Raw genomic sequence first — 8,622 nt, forward strand, 5'->3', positions numbered from 1 at the left:
CATGCTCAAGTTGTTCCTTATGAAATATGATGTGATATGAGTTTAGGGTTTTCATGTTTACATGTTGTTTAGAACTTGATTGCTCTTCATGAAGGTTTCGACCATGAAAGAATTAGAAACCGCCGAAACCTAGGAGGGCTTAAAAATTTAGGTTAACATGCTTATGATCTTTCTTATGATAAGATGTGAAGTTAACATGAGATTCTTATGTTTGTATGTTGTCTAGAGTTCATGTCCCTACTCTTGACTTTCGGCCATAAAAGGTTTAGTGACCTAGATATGCCTCACATGCTATGCTATGAATTAAGAGATGTTATTTAAATGATTCCATGTATGATTATGTCTTTCTATGATGAGTGATATGTTCATTATGTATGCTTATGACCCATGCATGTGCTATGTGCCCAATTATGCATGCTTTATGATATGATAAATGACATGTCCATTATGTACATTTATGATCCATGCATGTGCTGTGTGCCCAAATATGCATGCCTTATGATGTGATAAATGACATGTTCATTATGTATGCTTATGATCTATGCATGTGCTGTGTGCCCAAATATGCATGTTTTATGATATGTTAAGAAATATGTTATGCATGAAATGATAAGAACTATGATATGTATGACATGCTACTTTACTTTATGTACGGCTTGTACCAAGGGTGGGCTCCATAAGCGCTCCGGGGTCGATGGACTAAGAAACATGCCTCGTTAGGGATGGGCTCCTAAGTGCCCCTAGGTCGATGGACTAAGAAACGGGCCTAGTATGTATGCCTTGTAGTGTTCAAGACTTGCTACCTTGGACCTACATAGGACGCGCGCATTTATGTATGTGGTACAAGCCGGGGCCCTAATCATGTTGAGATTATGTTTAAGTATGTATATTATAAGTTTTCAAAAGACATGTTGCATATGTTTCATGATGCATGTTTAGGAATTCACCTTGCATATACTTTATGAATATGCCATGATATTTATGATGATGTTATGCTATGTCAGGATTCATTTGATGTTCATGTTAGAATATGTTATGATTCTTTATGATGATTATGTTATGCTATGTCATGATATGCTGCTTGATATGATAAATTGTTTCCATGCATTTTGACTTGTGATTTTAATATGCTATACGGTTTTTGTGAGTAGGAAAGGAACTTACTGAGCCATGAGTGCTCACAGCTTACTTTCTTGTACCACAGATAAAGGCAAGGAATGGATGTACTAGGGGAGCAGCAGGAGGGGCTAGAAGGATGTGTGTGGTAGTGGCTTGGCTAAAGGGAAAGACCTGCTTTTGTTAATAAAGAAATATGCCATGTTTATGTTATTTCATTTTGACTCCATGACCTTAATTATGTGTTTGGGTATTATGACTCAAAAATCATGATAAGTATGCTATGTGGTTTTATATGTCTATAGTGATTTTAAAGTAAAAGCTTTTAATTTCTCTAAGTAAGACTTCCGCTGTGTTAAGTAAGTATGTATGTGTCCAAGTAACCCCCGTCGCCTTAGCAGGAGGGGCGGGGCGTTACAACCTATAATATATTAAATCAACGTCCGTTCAAATATTTATAATTAGTTATAAGGTTTATCCTTAATCATTTAGTTCCAAATCCAAAATTGTTGTTAAAGCCTTTTTGGAGGCCCAAAAGATTTTTAGTCCTTTTTATTTTATTTTTGTCTTTTTATTTTTGTCTTTTGCAAAGTTAGGGTTAGAATTTTGGGATTATTTAAACATCTTTAGTTGTTTTTAGTTAGTTTTTAATGAATAATATTTTATCATTTTTTTTCCAAAATTGATGAGTTTTTGGATGTCTATTGTCTACTATTCTACGTAATCATCGAATCTTTAGAAGATTATTTTCGATGTTCATATTCAAATCAAAGGATTCAATAGCTTCTGCTACATTAGCTATTTTGTTGGCTTTTAAATTGGGTTATCTTGTAAGTTAAGGGAGCATTCTTGAGGTTGAATGTAATAATAATAATAATAATAATAATAATTATTATTATTATTATTATGTTGATAGAAATTTTATACTCTTTCATTTTATGATATAAAAATATAAATATATTGGATGATATTGCACGAGAATGTTAGTTAAATTATTAGTTAATTTAAATTTGTACATATAATAATATCATCTGAGGTGTTGAGTATCGACAGTTATATGTATATACAAAATTATTAATCTTGTTATATATGATCCTGTCTGCGAACGCCAACGTGTGATTCATTGGTGAGTTTGCTCTGTTACCAACTTACATGCCAATCGCCGAGTAATAACGAGGATGATGAGACGGTGGGGAGCCTAAATGAAGGTAAACAATAAGAAGAGGATTAGGATGACAACCAGGGAATTCCTTGGCGCAGCTACTCCGACACTCAAGTTAGAGGACGAAGAAGATGAGTATTAGGATTTAATATACATAAATGTGTGTATATATCTGGATAACATAAAAGATTACATTTTATAATGAGATCAGAGACTTTTTCCTTCTATTATTTTTTCCTTGTTGTCATTATTTATTTTTTTTAAATAATGCAAGATTTGTTCATGTCGTTATTTTTTCCTGAAATAATCCAAGATTTATGTGATAATTATCGCTTTCCTGAAAAATCCAAGATTCGTGTGATGATTTATTCTTTTCATGAAATGGTTCTGCATCCTATGTCACCAAAAGGTTGGGAAGCCAAAGGGGTAGTGACCCAAGAGTCGGGAGCTGGGGGGCTAAGGAACCATAAAGTTAAGGAGCTAGGAAGCCCAAGAGATTAGGAGGTCGAGAGGCCGGGAGGCCTGAGAGTCGAGGGCCATGAGGTTCGAGAGGTCGGGAGGCTCGAGCGTCAGGGCCGAAAGGCTAAGGAACCAGGAGGTCCGAGAAGTTGGGAGGCCTGAGAGTTGGGGGCCGGGAGGCATGAGAGGCCGAGTGACTCGAGAGTTGGGGGCCGAGAGGTCCACGAGGCTCGAGAGTTGGGGCTGGAAGGCTAGAAGGCTAAGGAGTCGGGAGGTCTGAGAGTCTGGGGCCAGGAGTCCTGAGAGTCGGGGGTCGGGTAGAAAGGCTAAGGAGCCGGGAGGCCCTACACTTTCCTTTGTTGGACCACCTCTGTAGTTTTCACCAATCTTCTTATCCACATGACGCTTATTGATCATTCCCCGAATCACACAAGTCTCCCTTTTAAATTTAGGCGAAGGAGGCGAGAGTTCGACTAACTAGACTGTAGTGGAATCAGAATGATCCCATCAACCTCGATTGCTTAAGTCATGTGGCAAATCTATTGTATATTTATGAAGAGATTATGCATTAAATGCTATCATGTCTCGGTCATTATGTCCTTTAATGCAGTCAATCCTTTTAAACATGTCGCATGCATCATCCGCCTCTATTTTTGAGCCCAGAATTCACTAGTGACCATCTGAGGTTGCATCACATTAATGTGATAGGACTCGCAGTAGGGAAGACTGCGCATCTTTTAAATAACTAATGATTACTCTTGAGTTTTTACTTGTCTCATGTGCTTGATCGTACAGTGGAAGATCCATCTCGCCCATGTGACCCCAAGGATCCAACAATCTCTATTGAACGAGTCAGGCTATATTAGATCAAATAAGAGCATTTCTGTACGTACCCGCTGATTATTCATTCGTCATTTCTTCATCTTCTTCCTTTTTGAGTTTTCTTCTCTTCCCAGTAAGTTGATTCCGTCCATATTTACTAATATTTCTTTCATCAGTTCCTTGGTAGCACACTCCATGGCCGAAGAATCTTCTTTTGCTCTCTGGTATAAATCTACCTCTTCAAGTTTTACTGATGCATCCCTAGATCGATTGAGGATGGTTTATAGAGTCCCAACCGATCATCTATTGAGGCTTCTGAATGGTAACGATCGACCAGACCATCCTCTCCTAGGGTTTGTAACCTTCTTCCGAAGCCACATGCTAGGAGGGATGTGCTTCCCTATACCTATGTTCTTCATAGAAGTCTTGCGGTATTTTCGCATTCTGCTATCATAGCTTGACCCTAATTCTTTCAGTATTTTGACTAGGGTAGTGATTTTTTTGCTTGTATCGCATTCCACTTTCTCCTCACTTCTTTCACTTTTTCTTTTACCCGAAGAAGATGGAGGATGGTCTTCTTCTTCTTTTCTTGTTCTGGGATTAATTTAATCAAAGAGCTTCCTTCATTTCATAAGGGATGAAAACCCCAATTCTTTTTCCTTAAACCCCCAGGCTTCATCTCTTGACCGACTTGCTAGCAGTGAGAATTGCCCCTCCTCCAACTTTGAAAAACTACCACCTAGAGTAGGGCTACTACAGTACATCCTAGAAGTTGCTAGGCCTATAGTTCAGTAGCAATATCTTACTCGTGGAAGGACTGCACATGTTTGGGCTTAACCTCAGACCAACTCCTCTACTCGCTTTATTTGGTAAGAATCCCCATCTTCACAAGTCTTGATATCTAATTGAAGGCATGCTATTTTTTATAGCCAACACAACGATGAGGGCATCTCTAAATAAGATGATGAAGCTTATAACTATAGAGCTACAAGTACATTGCACAAAAATCATTGACCTCACTAAGACGACTCCTAAGGAAAGAACATTATCGGCTCTAGCTGTTTCCCCCACGGAGGGGACTTCTCAATCAGTGGCAAGGGTACAAACTCGATAGGAGAGTCAAGTGATGTGCGTAGATTATATACACTTTTAGGCATGTTTCGATACACATTCACATACTCTACACATGCTTTATCTATGCATTTTTTACACCTCTTATCACACTTTCATCATAATTACTCATCTTTGTCGGAGATATGTTCTTTGTGCATTTTCTGTTGAAGGAACCATTTTTTGAGCGAAAACGGCGCTTGCTGTCGATCTAGAGAGCAAACGACACTGGCCGTGTAGAGTTACACGACCATGTCGCTTCACCAGAAAAGGAGCAAGGCACGACCATTTTATACCACACGACCATGTCACCAATTTAGCAGCAAGCAGATCATGACCGTGTGACTCTACACGGTCGTGCAACTCTTCCAAAAGTAAGCAAATCACGACCGTGTGACTCCACACGGCCGTGCAACCTATCCAGAGGCAAAGAAGCACAAGGCAATGTGAATCCACATAGCAATGTTACCTAGACCGAGGCCAAGAAGGCTCCGACTGTGTGGAAGCCACACGGCCGTGGTACAGGCCTTGTGGCTCCCGTGCCCTGCACTATAACAGGGGATTTCTTACCTTTTCCAAGGGAGGAAGGTTCTCCCCTTTGGGAGTCCCATCTTGGGTGCAATCTCCATCTTCTCTGACCTCCGTCTGACGATCCAAAGCCGTTTCCATCATCACATCAACTCCGGAAGCTTGGGGTTGGATTCGAAGATTACTCGACGTCATTGGATAAGCATTTATTCCCTTTTCTCTCTTGTTTGGGGTTTAAATGTTTGTAATTCTCATATCTTTGGATCTCATTTTTCTTGCTATGGAGTAGATCTCCTGTTCTAGGATTAAGGGAGTAGTTGTGGCGTGGATTGATGTAAAACTCATAGATATGCCAATTTTCTGTTTGAATGACATTAGTATGCTTTGTATTTATTTGATCCTATGTGAATGCATGTGTTTGAACTTAATTCTCATGTATGCTTGAATGTTTGTGTGAAATTGTGGATCTCATAGAGGAGTGCTCTAGATCGTATGGCCGAGAGGCCCTAGTGACAGGGGTAACCCGTTAACGGATGTCTAGGATCTCACCTGAGAAGCAATTCCCTATAAGGAAGTGGGTAGTTGTATGTAATTATCATCCTCATCTCTATGTTTATTGAGTAGTGAGTGTGTTCTTGTGATGTATGATCGAGAGACACTAGTGACAGGGGTAACTCGTTAACGGACCTCATACGAATCATTCCTATTTAATTTCTAGCGATGTTGATCTAAATACCCTGTCAGTTGTCCTCTACAGGGGAGAACCAACAACTTCCTACAAATGCATGTAAATTGAGGATAGTGAGTTGGTGAATCATGTTACATTGATAAACATCACAATAAAACCGAAGTCCTAGAACATTTCCCAAAACCAAGTTTCCTCTCTCACTTTCTCACTCTCTTTCTAGCTCTCAACCTTGTTTCTTTTGTTTAGCACATAACTTGCCTTAGGCGATTGTTGAGCTAATTCTACTTGAGAAATCACTAGTAATTATAACCGGCCCTTGTGAATACGATATCTTTTGTATTACTGACGATGTAACCATGTACTTGTGGTTCATAATATCAAGTTCTCTTGCTAGTTGACCCGATGCTTCGATACTGACTTCATTAGTGAAGTCGGAAGCTCCCCTCAAAATTTTAAGGAAAAGGCGTTGCTTGTCTGTACCTTGGCTGAACAAACAGGTCCCTTTGCCTCTATACAAATCCCTGTTAGATCACCAGTGCACACCAGATCAGGAGGCCGCCCGATTACCACTAATCTCCCTTTGGTGCACCTCTCTCCCTCTCCTAGGACTCCAACTTCCCAACCTCCTATCGAATCGAGAACTCCTCACATGGGAGCAAGTTACTCACATGCTCCCGAGGATTTGCCAAATGAAGGCATCCCTCTCGCTGTGGAGTTTAACCAAGACCTAGTCCAAGCAATGCACAGGATAGACCTCTCCATTTGTGGTTCAGCAGCCCTTATTTAGAAGAACGGGGAAGCAGTGGCCAAAGACATGCCCATACGAGCTTTAGCAGAGGAACTTCTGTGGGATGGGCCAAGCACATATCTCAATTGATGATATTCAATGAACGATACCTCGAGATTCACTAGGGTCGTTGAGATTTGAAGGTCCGCATAGCTGAACTGGAGACGACTCAGCTACCTACTACTCCTTGAGAAATTATGGTTGTAGCTCATTAGGAAATAATCGCCGCACAGTCAAAAATTGATCGCTTGAAGCAACAACAAGAAGGCCCCTGCATATGAGTAGGCGACAATCACCCGACTAAGGAGGAGGATAGCGGAGGTAATGACGGAAATGATTAGCTTGACACATAGCGTGAGTTAGTTGAGGTGGAGATAGATAAGTTGACGACTATAGCAGTTAACCATCAAATGAAATTGGAAACTGCCACAGCTAAGGAGGAAGGTATTTAGGCTGGTTTGGGTGTTAGCCAGCAAGAGTTGGGACTTTTGAGGGTGGAGCTGGTGGCCACTCAAGGGGAGGTCGAGTCGACCAAGGCTTTGGCGGAAATCCGTTGTTGCAACTTGGAGGCTGCCTTGATCGCAATTGAAGATGCCTAAGCTAAGGTACAGGGTCAGGAGGTCTCTCTAACAGAGCTACAAGCCTTTGTGGAGATGGAGGCTCAAAATGATCAATTGGAGGGTCAGATGTGTGAGCTTAAGGAGCATCAGGTAGGAGAAGACGAGCGTTGGACCATCACAAAACAAGAATTCCTTTAATTAGAGGAATTTTATGGTATGATCAGTACCCTCTTTGTTTGAATGATGCAACATGAAATTGATGGCACCCTAAAATAGTTGGTAAAGAATGAGAAGCTTCCCGCTGACTCCCCATCTAAGTCATTGATATTTTGAAAATTAATGAGATAATCCCTAATTAAGATGCTATTGATTTTTAAGATGTACCTACCTTTTTGTAACAATTTTTTTTGTCAATATAATAGAAGTTTGGAAGGTGTTGCTCTTTGTTGTGATTGTAGAGGCGAGAGTCTTGACCCCGACTATGTCCAAGTCTAGGAGAATTTAGGTCTTAAAAAGGATAAGACAATACGGTACTCACCCGACCCTTATATGAAGGGGAGTCCGCTATCGCAGTCTGGAGGATCTCGACCCCAACTACGTTCAAGTCTAGGGGAATTTAGAACTTAAAAAGAATAAGATAATACAACACTCGTCTGACTCTTATATGAAGGAGAGTTCGCTATCGCAACCTGGAGGATCTTGACTCCAACTACGCCCAAGTTCGAGGGTGTCACGCCCTAGAGGAGTCCCTGCCCGATAAACAAACAACATCTCCCCTCTTATGACATAACATATGAAACATGGATACATTGTCACATGGATACATTGTCACATGGATGTACAAGCATAATAAGCTATAGCCCACATGGATGGAAACAAAACAATAGCGGAAGAATACAACACATACCATACAAAATTGAAAACCAATAGACTGCATGCCGGTATGACTTATATCACAATAAAATCCAAAAATGAATAAAAGTGACTACAAGACTCAAAACCATAAACAAAACAACTTATTACAATACTGAGTACGAATATAAAGAACAAATAACATAGTACGAAAATGCATGGAAAATTACTCCTAGATGTGACGTGGGACTAGCAGCCAGGATCCTCCAAGAAACTCCTCAAACATCTATCTACTACCTAAGGAAAAGTAAAACATGTTGGGGTTGCAAGGTTACAAACATAGTCTCACATTGAAAACACATGGAAAAGATTATGGGTTTATAAGATAAACATATCTCCATTGGCATGAGGCCTTTTAGGTAGAGCCCAAGAGCAAAACTTTGAGGGCTTAGGCCCAAAGTGGACAATATCATGTTATTGTAGAGATATCTAAACTCTTTTCGATCCTACAAAACTTACATAGGAGTGATTGGTGAGT

The sequence above is a fragment of the Zingiber officinale genome, chromosome 6A (assembly GCF_018446385.1).
Source record: "Zingiber officinale cultivar Zhangliang chromosome 6A, Zo_v1.1, whole genome shotgun sequence".
Taxonomy (NCBI): Eukaryota; Viridiplantae; Streptophyta; class Magnoliopsida; order Zingiberales; family Zingiberaceae; genus Zingiber; species Zingiber officinale.